The sequence below is a fragment of the Helicoverpa armigera genome, chromosome 28 (genome assembly GCF_030705265.1).
Source record: "Helicoverpa armigera isolate CAAS_96S chromosome 28, ASM3070526v1, whole genome shotgun sequence".
In the NCBI taxonomy this organism is placed as follows: Eukaryota; Metazoa; Arthropoda; class Insecta; order Lepidoptera; family Noctuidae; genus Helicoverpa; species Helicoverpa armigera.
In genome coordinates this window covers 5165588-5181800 of record NC_087147.1, presented here as the reverse complement: position 1 = coordinate 5181800, position 16213 = coordinate 5165588, and the positions used below count along the sequence as shown (strand labels likewise).

General features: G+C 35.1%; 1 protein-coding gene across 24 annotated transcripts in view; it reads left to right on the top strand.

Annotated features, from left to right (window-relative positions):
* Window positions 1–16213, top strand: part of LOC110371414 (serine/threonine-protein kinase MARK2) — a 174908-nt gene that overhangs the window by 74629 nt on the left and 84066 nt on the right. For 10 of the 24 annotated variants that reach the window (XM_049851611.2, XM_049851608.2, XM_049851604.2 and 7 more), the window contains exon 1: window positions 12886–13060. The exons of 6 other annotated variants lie outside the window; for them this stretch is intronic. The gene's annotated coding sequence lies outside the window, so the exon portion shown is untranslated. Of the gene's footprint in view, window positions 1–12884; window positions 13189–16213 lie in introns of those variants that run through there. 8 more of the 24 variants (XM_049851607.2, XM_049851603.2, XM_049851600.2 and 5 more) reach the window with 4 other exon arrangements.

The window sequence follows — 16213 nt, the reverse complement described above, 5'->3', positions numbered from 1 at the left end:
AAAGCATTTACAGCTAACTCAACTAATAACTGCGTTCCACGAATTGTAACTTAGATAAATATTGTGGTTCGCGACAGCCTATAGGGAAAACGGTGAACAATATTCAATAAAACCATGTGTTGTTAGTATAGAAATAATAATAAACCTCTGTACTGTAATAATAATAAAATACGTGGAGTGTTTTTCATTTCAACATTTATAAAGAAAAGTTTCAAAAAAAATGTTCAAAAAATTACTGTTTTGATGACCTAATTGTAAGACTGGTAGTACACCGTCGTACAACCATTTAGATACGCATCGTTAGCTATCATCAAAAAAATAGCCTATTATATACTGCACTCTCTTCAGTAGTATCCGTTACAATTCGATATAGTTATTAATTGATAGTGCTGTTAAATGGGAAAACAGTTATGTTAAATAGTACAAAAAGAAGGAGAAATGTGGGTATACCGAGGTCAGTATTCCCGCTAGAGATCATTAAGAACTAGAAATTGTTTAGGTATTTGTACAAAACAAAAAATATTTTGAAAGTATCTACCGTTAAACATCGTCACATAGTCATCCAATCCAACCAACGTCTGTATGCTTCCTACACTATTTATTACATAAAAATTCGACTATTTATACCTAAATATTCGATAATATTCCCACTTCTTAAGCCGATTGTAAGTAATTCGTGCGCGTCGGTCGTTAGCACACTTCTAAAACGGCGACCGGGAGTTTTTACTTCGACACACATACCTACATACAGACTGCATGCTAGATGCATTACGAAATGTAACTTACTCGTTTAAAAGTGATAGTCTGTGACTAATCGATTTTATATCGGAATCGATTTTAATACCATTGCCCTCGTATAACAATTTGCAGGGACTTCACTCGTGAGAAAGTATTTAATTTCCATTTCTGAATCGCATATGTTAATGAGACTGTTTAATATGCAGTTATTAATGATCTTCGCATCGCGAACTGCGGATGAGCGAAAGTAATTAAGTGCTCATTTAAACCGGTCGATTTCCGTTATAGTTTAATATGATAATTAGAAACTGAAAAAGATCGATTTACGCAAAGTGGCTTTTAACTTTCGTCGATTATCTTTAGCATACTGTAGACTGTAGTAAACGCATAGCTGCTTGTTTCGAAGAACTTTAATCCCCTACTTGGCATGATGTCGTTAAGACTCGGTTACACAATCAGCCGGTCTGTAAACAAATATTGCGGGTTCCTTGAACGCAGCCGAACGGCTATGTTTAGCCGCACGTGTGTTCCGCCCATTATTTTTAGCCGTACGATTCGGAGATGTATCGATTTGAACGTGTGATTTTGCCGTGGGACGTAATGAGATACAATTGCATTGTGGTATTGGGATTATTCAATTTTTTTACCGACTTTCAAAGAAGAGGTTCTCAGTTTTTCAGTTACTTATTATCAATGATATTTCGAAGATCTTCAATTATTTTATGTGGCCATCAAATGTCATAAGACCTTGATTCGACCAAATGTTTTAAATGACGATGACTGATGTCTAAGATTTTTCTAGGAAACGGCTTAGATGCGTAGTTGGACTCATCCTAAATGGTGTGTCATTTCAGTAACTACTTCAAGTTTTAGCTGAAGAGAAACGTACCAAAAAGTACGTAGTAACAAAATAGGAAATTCAGTTTTCACTTTACTAAAGTGAACTGTTACAAAATTGACTGTGTAAACGAAGTTTCTTGTAGGACCGATATTAAAGGGTTCCTATGTATGTAAATGGGTTTAGAATAAGGTATTGTGGAGTGCGGGCCGATTTAAAATGCCAGCTTTTTAGGGTCCTAGCCACAGGATGGGGTAATCACGTTACGGCAGGTAAAGAGGGTTCGAAATTGGGTAAATCGTAGGTTAGGGTGTTGGTCAGATAATGGACTTATTGTGTAGATTTTTTTATTTATTATTTAAGAGCTTTTTCATTGATAAATAACATGTTATTGCATTGATAATGTAAGTGTAGTTGTAACATGATACTAGCTATTTCTCGCTGAAATCCACTTTACGTTTCGTAGAAGTTAGTGTACTTTTCAAGTGTAACTTCTTTTTCAAATCGATTCTGTGGCGGTTCTGTGTTGGAGCCTTTAGGGTACAAACAAACAAATTATTTCTCATTATCACATACATAACCATAGCTTATGTTAGTTCCTTGTCAAAATTAAAGGTCAACTAAAATAACAAGAAACATCGAGAGGCATGTAATTGACATACTTATTACTACTTGGTTGACATAGTGACTTGTCGTGTTGCGTATTTACTTGAATAATTGTGGGAAGCCGTTGATTGTAAGTAGTTGTTGTTACAAAGGATCTTTTGACATAATGCCGGTTTAATAACTGTCCACAATAACACTACTTTGCTATAATGATTTCGAAATTTAGGCCTTATTCACACTTGAAATGTAAGATTTCGCAAATCATTCGGGATGGAGAAGTTAAAATGTTTTCAGAAGGGATTAAAATTGTGAACTAAAGCTAACGTTCTAACGAGATTAACGATTTGTATAGAATAATGCTTTGAATTAAATCGGGTCTAAAGTTTATATCAGGCTGTCAACCTAATATCAAGCCTCTTGACATTCAAGATATTCAGAATTTATTACAGTATTGTATGCTTTGTTTAAATTCGAATATAATTGGTTTGTTTCAGTCACTGTTGTCGCGTTCCCACGAATTTCAAATTGTACAGTTAGTTAACATAATTTTGTAGTCAAAGTGCTAGTTTTCGCTTCTCATTCGTATAATGTAAGGCTAAAGGATACTATTTAATGTAAAACGGGTAGGATTTATACGGGGTTTTCAAAAGATATAAAAAATATCGATGGCGTCTTTAAAACAAGACTTTTCAATAAATATTTACTTTAAAAAAGTACATAACTCGTAATATTTTTTAACTTAATATTATGAAAGACTATGTATTGATAATATGTATTACCTTCACATTCTTTAATAAGCTATGGGAAGTTACGAGACGTATTTCCTATACGAAAACAGTAGTACAAACACCAAAGGCGTCCAAAAGTAAATACTGAAAATAAAAATAGACAACGTTTGTAAACGTAATATTTCAAGTTTATCACGCGTTTTGATAACGCCTTATCTTTTGTTTCTGATAACATTCAGATTGTTTTTTTTTCGTCAATGTGTGATGATACACGTGCGTGTGTGTAAATTGCTTTTTACTTCGGGTTTGCTTAAGTTTCTTTCAAAGAATTATACCTATTTTTTTTTTGCATAAAACAATAATGACGAATATTTTGACTGAATATCTAAATGCGTTTTGATATTAGTACGTTCAAAAATGATGGCTTTTTTTCATTAATACTTTTCGATGCGGAGGTAACTTTGTGAAGGGGTCTTACTTAGTAAGAAAATTGAATCTTTTTATCTCGATATTTCGACATACATAAGTTTACTAAAAGGAAATCGCAGCCGAAAAAGTTAACAATGAACATAAACAAACTGACAAATATTGTTTTTATCTTAATACGTATCTACTACTACAGTCTTGTTTAATTTGTTTTAATTAATTTGTTGTATATAGCGTTTACATAACCAAATGATTGTATCAATGATGTAATATTATTTGTTTTTAGCGTGATTTTGGAAATATACCTAATGTTTATTTTTCTTTTAAGTGGATTCTCATGCTTTCTGATTTGTTTGTGTGATAAAGAGGGTCTGACGTAGAGATTACGAGGACTTATCCAAGGGTCTTATATAGGAAGGAAAACTTAGATCATGATCGAATAGGATAGTCTAGTTATCTAGTAATGCTTAGACTTACCAAGTCTTACCTTTATCCTTAGCCAATGCATATCTATACATACAATATGTACATACCTATGTCTAAAGCTCGTAAGTAAGCAGAAACCAGGATATATTTGTGTGAAATATTTTGGCACGGTGCATGCCAAACAAAGGCATCGTATTTCAAAGAACGAGGGTACGGTATATGCAATTCTTTGTTCTAGTATAATCATCTAGTATCGTCATTTTAGATTTTCCTAGTTCACAGGATTCTATCGTTAATGCTTATATACCCATGTGGAATATTTTATATGTAACCGAATAATAATACATATAATGGTTTGGAAAGTTTTACCTAGATATATTGAAGAAAATGTGCAAAGTATACGAATTGGTTGTCTCCTGAGATGTCATGGTTAACAGAAATTGTTAATTTATTTTGAATATTTTTGTACATTGTTTACATGTACATGGGTAAAAGACCAAGAAAATGAAACCAAAATTCTCTCACGATTCTGAGAAAACACGTAATGTAATAAATGAGGTCAATCTCTAAATAATAATCGATTTACATATACATCACTTGGAACGTTTGGTTAACACGACATTCGGTTACGCTTTCACGAATAAACGAACAAATGTTTTGGTAATCAGTTCCGAATTATGTCAAGATCATGGGCGTAGCTACACTGGGGCAAGCTGGGGCACTTGCCCCACCCTGGGCCCTGGCTCTGACCTATAAGGTGTCTGATTAAACAATGTTTTTTTTACTAACTCTAACTAATCACATCAACAATCATATGTACTATCTGTAAGTTATTGCACAAAAAAATTGTCGACTTTGAAAAGAGCGCGATCAAAGCAAAATGCACGCTCGAGTTCCCGAACGTGCGCGGTGCGCGCGTCATTTGAAAGCGAGCCGTATTCCCTAAAAGAATAGTTGCTATGTGGCGTAGCGAGCCGAGCCGTAAATCTTATCCAAAAAATAATGCATTGAAGGAGATGGAACTGGTAGATGTGATCAAAATTTCGGAAATGCAATTTTTTCCTAGTGTAAAAACCGCGCTCAGTATTTTGCTTGCCCAGCCATGTACGACCTATACAATAGAACGATCGTTTAGCACAGTGGTTCTTAACCGGTGGTCCGCGGACCACTGGTGGTCCCTGGAGGCATTCCGAGTGGTCCGCGAAGCTTAGCTGCGCGACGTTGCTATACGTATCTAACTTTATTTTTATCGACTCATCTATGCGAGCGGGGGTTTTCGTAATGGACGTAAATCGGGTGTGTCGTACCTAGTCCCCCCATTCATAAAAATGTATATTTGGGCGACATTTTACGTAGTTTTTTGGTTTTGAGTCTTAAAAAATAATTAAAATTTCGCGCTCGCTTCGCTCGCATATTCAGAAACTATATTATGTTTGTATTTGTCAAGAAACAAAAAGTTAAGTACGTTTGGGCTAATTTTTACATAATATTTGGTTTAAGTCCGATAAAAATGTCACGCTCGCTTCGCTCGCGTATTCAGAAACTATATAACTTTATTTTTGCATTTGTCAACAAACAAAAGGTTAAGTACGTTTGGGCAAAATTTTACGTAATATTTGGTTTAAGTCCGATAAAAATTTCGCGCTCGCTTCGCTCGCGTATTCAGAAACTATATGCCCTCACTTTTGGCTTTTGTCCTGTGTGTGATTGTTTATTTTCTCTACCCGAAAATATAAACCTCATCAAATTAAGAGATTAACAAGTTTGAGATTAACGGCTCAAGATACAAAAATCGGAGGGCCCCCGCCCTCTCCCAGGGGATAGGTTGACTGCTGCCCCACCCTGTGCCCAAAGCTGGCTACGCCCATGGTCAAGATGTTGCCTTTCATTATGTAATATCGATTCTTTGTATACCTGTATTATAAACATGACTTTTCACACCTTCATTTAATCTTGAAGTGAATTTTCCCTTCATAAAAACTGTCAGGGAAGGCGAATGTGCCGATGTATATGTATTTGTCTTAATAATTTTCGCCTTTTCATCGTAAACCATAAGAAACGAACAGACTTTCCCATTCATAAACATTAGTAACGATAGGCAAGACAAATATCTTTGAAGTAACGTAACCTCCAGACGGTACCCTATACATCATTATTATCCCTGGGGTAAACAAAAGGTCATATTGGGTTTCAAGTACTTGGCTGTACCCTGGGCACTCGGGTCTGGTAATTAGCTGTTCAATTTTATGTAGAACACGACCAATCAGATAACTGAATAATAAAAACCCTTCAATATGATGTATTCAGAGGAATCTCTTTGTAAAGTTTAACGTAATAAAATTCGAAACATAAGTTTCTTCTCAAGATATGCCGTAACAACATATTTCTCAGCACAAAGTTTGCGTTCATTAGTCTCATATATAACTTCTATAATCTTCAATCTTAATCCTCGTTAAAAGTTAGGACCCGAAGCGGCAAAAGTAATAAATTATCAATATTTATTCACTCACATACTATAGAATATGTGCTCGTTCTCCTAAACGAGGTGTTCCAAATTTACCCTTAGATATTACGAATTTATGTACATTTCAGTCGATTCAGGTTAACGTCCGTATGCAATTTAGCACTCTCTAGTAAATGTTTTGTTTACTAACGATTCTTTAAAACGTTCCTCCATTATACATAGCTTCCGAAATGTCATTGTTAAACTGTCTCCGTAAAGAACTTCACCGAAAATATGGAATTCCAAACTGTCGAAATTCTTCGCTATTTATGACTTATAAAACTTCTGTCGTTTTGTCAGCAGGTATTGCATGTTGCATAATTTTTCCAGATTTGCATAAATTGTCATGCTCTTTTTTTTATTATCTGCAGTTAAATTTGCCCAATCCAGGCCTATGTATCCAAGTTAATAAGCCTAGTTTAGTCAAGCCAGACAGTTTAATACCATAGAGCGTCACAGCTCCATTACTGCATGAGAACTGTTTAGTTATTAATGTCTTGCATGCCATGACACCCACCTCATTTTAGAATTAGCACGTTGTTTCTGGTCTACATTATTACTGCAGCGATATAAATATGCTGTTTTTTTTTAAGATTTTCTTTTGCTATTCGGTTGATGGGTTTATTATTCATCCTTATACAGTTTCTAAAAAACTTTATGTTTTCGCATTGTGAGACTTTCGTCTTCATCTGAAATGTCTTGAATGTCACCCAGCGAAAATTTCATCATTTTTTTCTTCAACAACTTTCGTTAGCTGTCATCTCAAAAATCAAATCTTCATCCTAGTCGACGCCAGACAGTTGTCCATGCTGTTGACACACGACAGACGCAGACGTCCGTCATAGCTGCACGACATCGCTTTGTAATAGGCGTGATGCACGCAACCCACCACACCTGTGCCGACGCTTTGGAGACTTGATCATTGATAAGCCTACAGGAATGTAGTGGGATCGGATCAGAAGCCCTGATATTTCAAATATGTATTTTGTGAGAAAAGAGAGTATAATAGAGAAATATGTATTAAAAGTTTTGAGTGTTCCATCTTCAAAGACAGAGGTTTCGATGGCGTGAAATCTCCCTGTGTTTAAACGATGCATCTTACAAGTTGATGTGAAGCTTATATTTATTTATTTATGGGCGCTGTTAGACGTGCCTGTTTTACACCCCAGCTGCAGGGGTGATTTGTTATTGCTTGCGTTTGTAGGTCAGTACGGTTTGATTGATTACACAATTAACTGCTTCACTAGTTGCTGGCAAAACGCCGTTTAGAATCGAGCTGAATTGTGGCGGAAAGTCTTAAATCATTCTACAGGGTAACAGGATAATGATCTGTTTGACGATTTTATCAAACATCAACGCCACATTCTTTAATAAAACTGTATAATGTCTTCAACTCAGAGCTATCAAACTGCACGAAAATTACATAAAATGCTTGACTGACCATATTTTCACCTGCCGTTAGCAATCTCAGACAAAGTGAGCTCTTATTTTTGTTGTACACTGGTCACAATTGATTAGAAAGTGACGGATGATGAAAAAACGTTCAGAAAACGTTTCGTGGTTCAACAGAGTCGTCGGACCGGCTAACGACCGGCGAAGCTGAAAAAAAAAAAAACTACGAATCGAATTTTCATGGCAAGCCTCGTTAATCTTTGAGCAAATATTTTTAAGCTTGACCTAGTTGATTGATTAAGAAAACTGTGATCTCTGCAAATAATGAATTGTATTTTATAACTGTTACTTGAAAAGCTTATTTGATGCCTTATTTGGGTAACGCGTAGCGACACCTAGCGGGTAATAGACGAACTAAAAACCATGTCGTGGAAACGGGAAACGAAATCTGTCTTAGTATTTTAAACTTTACAAAAATAAAAACACTATTCATCTTTTTATTACACTTTAATAGCGTGTAAGCAATTTTATAACTTGCATTTCACACTGTCGCTGTTTAGTGTTGCTATTCGACGCTAGATGGCGCTGCCAGTCGTTTCAATGCAAACTCATTGAATGCAGCGCCGCGCCATCGTAGCTTAGCCTCTTGACGTAAAACTATTGATTTGTATTGTCAAAGTAGGACGCTGCGCTGTTGATTTATGATTTAGAATAATGGCCGCTAAAGATTTCAAATATTTAATTGAAAACTATACTGTACTTATTTTAACTTAGCATACATACTTTCTAACGGAGACTTTGTGAATACAAATTACTATGTGTTACTAAGTTGTTAATATAATTGTCATTGATTCATCTATGTAGGGCACCAAGTGAACTAAATACATTACTCAACTAAGTAATGTTTTGTTTACAATCTAAGACTACAAAATTCTTAGTCACATTAAAGTCAAACATTTTATGTACTTTGACAATTTTATAACAGGAATCGTATGCAGAGAGATAAGTTTGCTAGTTTCACGAAGAATGAACGTACCTACAGCTTAATTCACCACGTCAATTTTCATGAACGAACCATTCTCATGGTGTGCAAAACCTATCATTACAGTATTATTGTATGACGTAAGCTTGATAGGCCACCGACCTCGGTACAGTCGCTTACTGAGTACTTCCATTGGACACTCGATTAAAAAATATTTTTTGTCGAAACATGTTCGGGACTTAAATATGTCAATGTCGGACTTTTTCGCAGAGAGCGGTGACTGAGTTAAAAAGTAGATTTCATACAAGTTTTTGAGGCTTAAAAAGGATTTTAATGGCATGAAACACTGGGTATTCTGTTGCAGTAGTTTGTAGTTGAAAATTAAATTATTTTTCTTGCCCAGTGGAGCAGTAAAGTTTTTGAATAGTTTAAATGAATTTCTGTTATGAATTTTCCATTTGAAAGCTCTTGCCTTTATTTTTATTCCAGCTTAAAATAAATTTGTTTTGAAGAGTCTAAAAAAACTGGATCAGATTTCGAACGTAATGATCATTGTTAGTAAACCAAATGACTTGTACGGACAAATATGGATAATAAGTACATTTGTAGGCGAGCCAGTAATATCTAGTTTTTGTACTGGTCCTATTTAAACAGCCCACGTTCAGGTTGTTGACCTTTATCAAACATCTGTTCTAATTGACGTCCAGTCGGTTTTGGTTCGAATTATAGTAATGAGATATCTTCTAGATTAAACAAATTGAGATTAATTAATTAAGGACCCAAAGAGTAACTGTTTTGTTTTACTTGACAACTTTAAAAACTTGATACGATGAAGTACAACAAAATGTGACAAATAAATGGCTTCATCTATCGTGACAACTACCAATTGGTTCAACATACACTTAATTACTAAGTAACCAATTAATTTGTCATACTAATTCGTAATATAACATGGATCATAGAAGGTAAACTGCTTAACATATAGCCATCAATTTATAAACCATTCCTTTTTGATCACTTAAACGCCTATATGCCATATTAGATTATTATGATTGGCATACTTTTTTGTAGATGTAGTAATTTTGTTAATTAATACTTGATTGGTAGAACTAGGTTAGATCTGGTTTTGATTTTGGTAATGTTTTTTAGGCTAATTAAAGCTTATTCAAAGTCTCATAGTTTTGATATCTCATGGTTGCAAGTCCACACCTTGAGCTTAAGTAGGGTTAATTTAAATTGTCAGGAAATATGTTTCTATTTGATGGTAAGTACAGTGATAATTCTATGACGCATTTTCTTCGAAGCAACTCAGTGATTGAATCCATCTTATAGAGTTGAATAGGGTGATATACTCCTGTTATTATTTTTAGATGAAAGAAAGCTTGAGTATAAGATGTTATATTATAAGAAATCATAAAAAGTGAAACTCCACGATATCGCTGCACTACAACTAATAGTCTCAGCACATGCAATAGTACATGTTGGCGCGGTTGCTTCGCGGAAATAGACTGTTTTTCAATTATGGGCTGCGCTCGCGTTCATCGATCGTTTGCGTGTCTTCCGCAGCTAACTCAATAGGTTCTGTGGTCCTATTGGCTGGTGTCTTGTGTAATAGATGGTGGATGGGGTTCCAGTGACGGACAAAATGTCCTGGACTTTTGGTGCTAGAGTTGAAAGACTTTTACATCTGAGACCTCACACTAACTGCTTATTGTCATATAAACGAACTTGATTACAGTCTAATTCATAAAACCCATTGAAAATAACTACACAGATACACCATTTACTACGTGCACTCGTACCAATTTGTGTACAAAACAGTATTTTTCTCGCAACAGTGGCTGACTGGGGCTTCCACGAGCTAATGGCTCCACGCTCTAGTGGCTATGACTCAGAGCGTTCAACAAACTAGTCGAGTTTATTGTTACGTGGCTGTCGAATGCAGAATCGAACGATAAAGTTTCAAAATGTCCAAATAAAAGTCCCAAAATCCACTGGTTTGGCTTTTTTATCAGAGCAACTGGACTGGATTTTAAAATGGCTGCTGTAATGGACTTTAACGCTGAAGCGCCATAAGAAGTTGTCAATATTAAAGATATCACTGAAAAAGACGAAGATATGAGAAATAAATAATTTACCAGAGAAAAAGGACGCTTCGATTATCACTTAGGTACTTGAATAAATCTAAATAATTATTATATGCTACGTCTACAATAAAGTAATATATTTACCAGACTTTGACCAAGATAATGGGCCAATCGAGGTCTTTGTCGAAGGGGAGGGCTCTACTGCGCAGATTTCTCCGACACCACTGGAGCATACCATTAACAATTATACGCTCTAACGGAGGTGACTCACCGCCTCTTGATGGACGATGGTTACCGTCCACCAGTTATAAGACAGTTAACTTTAACTGGCAACAAAGAAATTACTTCTCAACTTTAAAAAGATTGAAGTGCTCCTCAATTTTGAAGAGTTTTGATGTTATGAAACCTTGTTCCCCAAAAAGGACTTATGTCTGATCAGTCTTTTCTAATTTAATTCGGTTCGTTTCGTACAAATAACTAAATGTTTAATTAGAGGTAGTTAAACCTATTGATAGGCACTAGGCTACAAAACCATTTATGGATCTAAAACCATTCCAATTTGACGTATATAGTTGGCGCTTAAAATGCAAATGTACACATGCGCCAGCGACGCGGTGAATCATCGTTTGCACTTGGGCTAGTGTATTTACAAGTTTTGCTATATTTTCAAACTGTTTTTAAAGCCGAGTATCGAAGGCAACTAATATTTTTATTCAGCTGTTACAGTCCAACATTTGTGAAAGAAACATTTTCTCCATAAGATACGTAAGAATGTTTTAACATATGCACATAGGTACACACATTACATCGTTTCAAAGCAGAAACAAATAAAACGTAGATACAATAATTGCAAAACGTACCAACTAAAACTGCAATGATTCAGCAACTATGTTTGCCCAGAGTTCTAAAGTATTTTCATTTATCCTGCAGGTTGAACCAAACCTGTTGAAACTACGATAAATTGTATTCCAACTATTTACGAGTGTTTCTGAAACTGCACTTTTGTGAAATAATTAATCTGCTGCAGTCAGAATGTTCGATGAAAGTTCTGAGGAATTCTTTGAAAACTATCTGTTAGTGAGAAATACAATACTGAATAATGTTTTCTGAAATGTAATCTCGCCATTTTATAAAAAAATTATAAATCTGAGGTTAATTATTCTATATTTTGTAAAACCTAATGAATTGTTAATAAAGGCCTAATCGACCCTTCTGTTAATGAACTCCTTTTTTGAAGGTCTATAATTAAGAGCAAACAGCTACCTTTGTTAATTAACAATATTCTAAATATCGGAATATTTAACCATTCAGCGTTTTTATGATATTTAGATTTTATATTTGGTAATACTGGAAAAGCAAAAAACACATCTTAGGTAAACGTGTACGGTTTAAATGTCAAATGAGTCATAAATATTTACTTTGCACGGGGTTAGTACATCGGATTATGTAAAATTTCAATCATTCTCTCTTGTAAGATGTCCCAAAATGCTTCTGCCACACATTGTAGGTGCTTCGACGTAAATAACCGATGCAGACCACCTAGAGTTTCAGGACTGTCCCGTGTATGTTTAACAAATATCTTTCATAAAGATAATATCATTAAACTGTGGTAGATCATGCATGTTGTGAATGAGATGCGATAAGAGTACTTCTGGTGGTTAATCTTAAAGCCAATGTCACCTCCTGACCTTTGAGAGGCAGAATAGTAAAAACAATGCAAAACCAGTTTCATATCGCTCCGTGCTCTTTCTACTTGAAAACAAAAATCGAATAAGCAAACCATAAAATGTTAAAAGAACCTAAAAAACAACGGAAACTATTCCCAAAAAGCCGGTTTGTAGCCCGACCAGACACCATCTGCCGATACAATAAAAATTAAAAAATAAGCGCAGAATTTTGGTTGTGAGTGCTTTTTGAAGCCTTATTACGGTGTTAAAATGTAAACTAAAGTGAAGGCAAGCTTGTACAGAAACACCACAAATATTTAACCGCGCTGTCATGAAAGTGAATGTTCACAAAGTATTATATCTGAAACTAAACTAACAGTTTCGAATGCACAATTTCAAGCGTCTTATCTTTTGTATCACGTGCAGAGTTTTCTTTCTTGCACCCCCTTTGCCCCACCGAAGGCTGATAACCAAGCGGAGCGGCGCCTGCGCAGCGCTGCCACCTCAGTCTCCTCTCAGCTGCCGCGCGGAGCGTACGTATCGCACCACGTTACATTCTAAAATATCAAAATCTCAGTGATGTGACATATGAACGCGAAATGTGTTTGTGATAGTGATTTATTATTTGAAACTGATAACAGTTTCAGTTTGGCTAATGTGATATAAGGTGGAGTTTTATCTGTGCCCGGATCGAGCCGATACCGTTGCGTCGCGCTTGGGTGATTCGGTTAATAACTCGTGGATCTACAGTGCCTGTGTTATAGTGGCTTTGCTAAGATTTAACGCCGTGAAAAGGTCACTTACCTTGATCGGCCATAGAAAAAACTTCTCATATTCCTGATCTAGACGCGTCAATGTCATTATTGGTCGTTTTGTTTCTGATTACGTTGCGAAACAGGTTGTCATGTGGCTAGTTCCTTTTTCTGGCGTTGTTTTTCATGGTTTCTTTTTCGTTTGCCACTAAAACTAGTTTGGTCTGTATTGAGTCACACTTTTTCGAAAGGTTATAAGAAGTTTACCTTTTAGATTAGGGCATTACTTTTTATAGTAACCATTAATTATTTGAGAGGTCGATTGACACAGATTTAAGCCTTTTGTTTCGACCAGCTTAGATGTGAAAGGATAGAAGATGCGAGACATTGTCCCAGTTTCGTCGATCAAAAAATTAATAAACTTTCATTTGTGTGATAAAGACGATAGGTTCTTTCTCTCATTATTTTCACGCTTCATAGACAGTCGGTTGGAGCGGGTTTTTGTTTCGTCCGAGTGAAACGGCGGCAATTGGACCTTGATATCCGGAGTTGCAACAGCATACAATTGGCTTGTACGGATTGGTGTACGGCACAAGTACGGGAAGTAGATGGTTTTACATTATTATCATGGCTTTACTCTATTCCTGTAATTTGAGCAGGTGTTTTTCTTAGTGACCGACGATTATAGTACAGTAACAAGTTGTGATTGGATTTTCGAGACACATCAATAAACATGCATATGCTTTCAAAGGTTTGTAAACGCTTATTACCAAGACATTTTGTATCCAAGAGGAAGACATGTAAAGCCTCCGTGACGCTTTAATCTATACACATGTAAACTAATTACAAACGAACCAATCAGCACACAGCCTTTACAAGAACAGTATTCAAAAAGTATTTAGTAATTTTCATACTTCTTCCTAGTACTAAGTTGGCAGTCACGCTCGCTACATTTGTGAAATTACACCGACCTAGATTTTTGGCTAACCACTTGCTAATGAGACGAGAAATGAATGATTTTGGAGTCCTAATTACTGGGTTCGATGTCCGGTTTTTGTTTGCCAAGGTTCACGGTTGACTTGGTTTGGGGTCGAGGAAAATGTTGCAGTCAAGGGGACATAATTTTTAGGCGGTACTGCACAATTGTCTACCAACTTATAAAAGTGCAAGGTGATAATTATCTGTGGAATTAATTGCTGTATTTATTGTAAATTTTATTATATTTGTAGATTATCAAAAGAAAGTGAACTTCATGTAAAAAGTTATTACTACTTAAAATTCATATTTCCAACCAGTCAGTGTCTGTACCAACGTTTAAGTAGTTTTACTACTTACTTAATTCTTAGACGTAAATTCCGCTTTCGCTTTTAAACTTAAATCCACCTGACTTTTATGTTGTCAAGGTCTCAAAATGATTGTCTTAAACATTGCTCTCCATTATTATCTTGTGCTAACATTGTAGTAATATTATCTTGGTTTAATTGGCTGTTTTTCTCACGTAAATGCAGTTTTAAATGATGTTTTGCAAGTCATATCTTGTATGCTAATTCACTGTTTTACATCGATTGCATTTATTTGTTTTGAAGTTATTTTATTTATAGTGTCCGCGTTATTTATGGGATAACAAGTTTATTAATAAACATCTTACGACTGGTTCGTACTTTAATTAATTATATAATTATATTTTTAAATTGGCTTTGCCTCGTCTGAAAGTCATTAAGTGATTTGATTATGATTAATGTTTTATCGTCGTAAATATAAATAGGTTTATAATAAGCCGGAACTTTTGACTCTATAGTTCTCTTATTAGATTTTATTATGGGAAATTCGAATAATGAGAGAATCGAGTGATTCATATGTATACAGGCAACACTGTTTTATTTATTATCTTCAGTACTAACAATATTTAGTTCACTTAACCTGAGTATTTATCGAGCGAATATTGCTGGGCGTGAAAACATACGGTTTATCGTCCCGTTAAGGAACTTTATCAGATTAGTACTGATAACTACTGATAATGACTTGGAAATGTGTGGCTCTGATGTCATCGTGTTTTTGTAGACTGTACTTTTAATAGTTTTTGAGAGCTACTAAATTAACCATCATTATAAATACCTGCTTCAGCAGTATTTATATTGCAAGTTATATATCATTGAATATGAACAAGATGACAGCCATTTCCTAGCACTTTGGAGAATTTGTGGTTCCTCAACTTTTGCTCCCGCGGTCCTTGCAAATTATGTCATGTAGTAGGTATATGTCACCCTTACCGCTCTGCAAAATGATCATAGTAATTTTGAAACATCCAATACAATAAAATCAAAAGAATTACATTTTTTTTCTATTGCTTTAGGAATTATACGGATATAACTTGTTTCTTTTAATAAATTCTTCTAACAATTTGAGAAATAAGCACCCTAAAGATTACTTATAATCTTAGCAACTAACAAGACAGTGTTAGCCGATGGTTAATCAATATCTAACACAAGTCTTAATAAAACCATCACGTGTGTAATTGTTCATCATATCGATGACCATTGTTTCGAATCGAGAGATAACACAAACGTGACTGGATGCCGATCCACGTATCTAGCAATCGATATATTGTATTAGTTTGACGTATATCTATCTATCGTTATTATAGCTCGGATTATTTGTTTAGCGTTAGATAGATTAGGGTTCTGAGAATTCTGAGATTGGTTGGGTTTTTTTATAGGTGGGGAATTAGCTGTTTTATTTTGTGGTGTAAAGTCATTTATATAGCTGGTGAATAACCTGACGTCTTTCATTACATTCTGAGCTTACTTTCTGTGAACAGAAGTGTTTTGATCGACTTTTATCCAGTGATTAACCATTTCTATGCCGGCAGCTTATAAGATGATAGCAAAACTAATGTAAAATTTTTATTGTCATATCTGCACATATGATGATTTTTAGTAATGGAACAAAAAAATATTTACCAATGTTGAGGCCAAGGTGTTGTTGTACAAAACATTCAAAATTGGCTATTTATAATTTACCAAAAACATCGTATAACTTCTTGAAGTTTAGTTGACATTATTATGGTT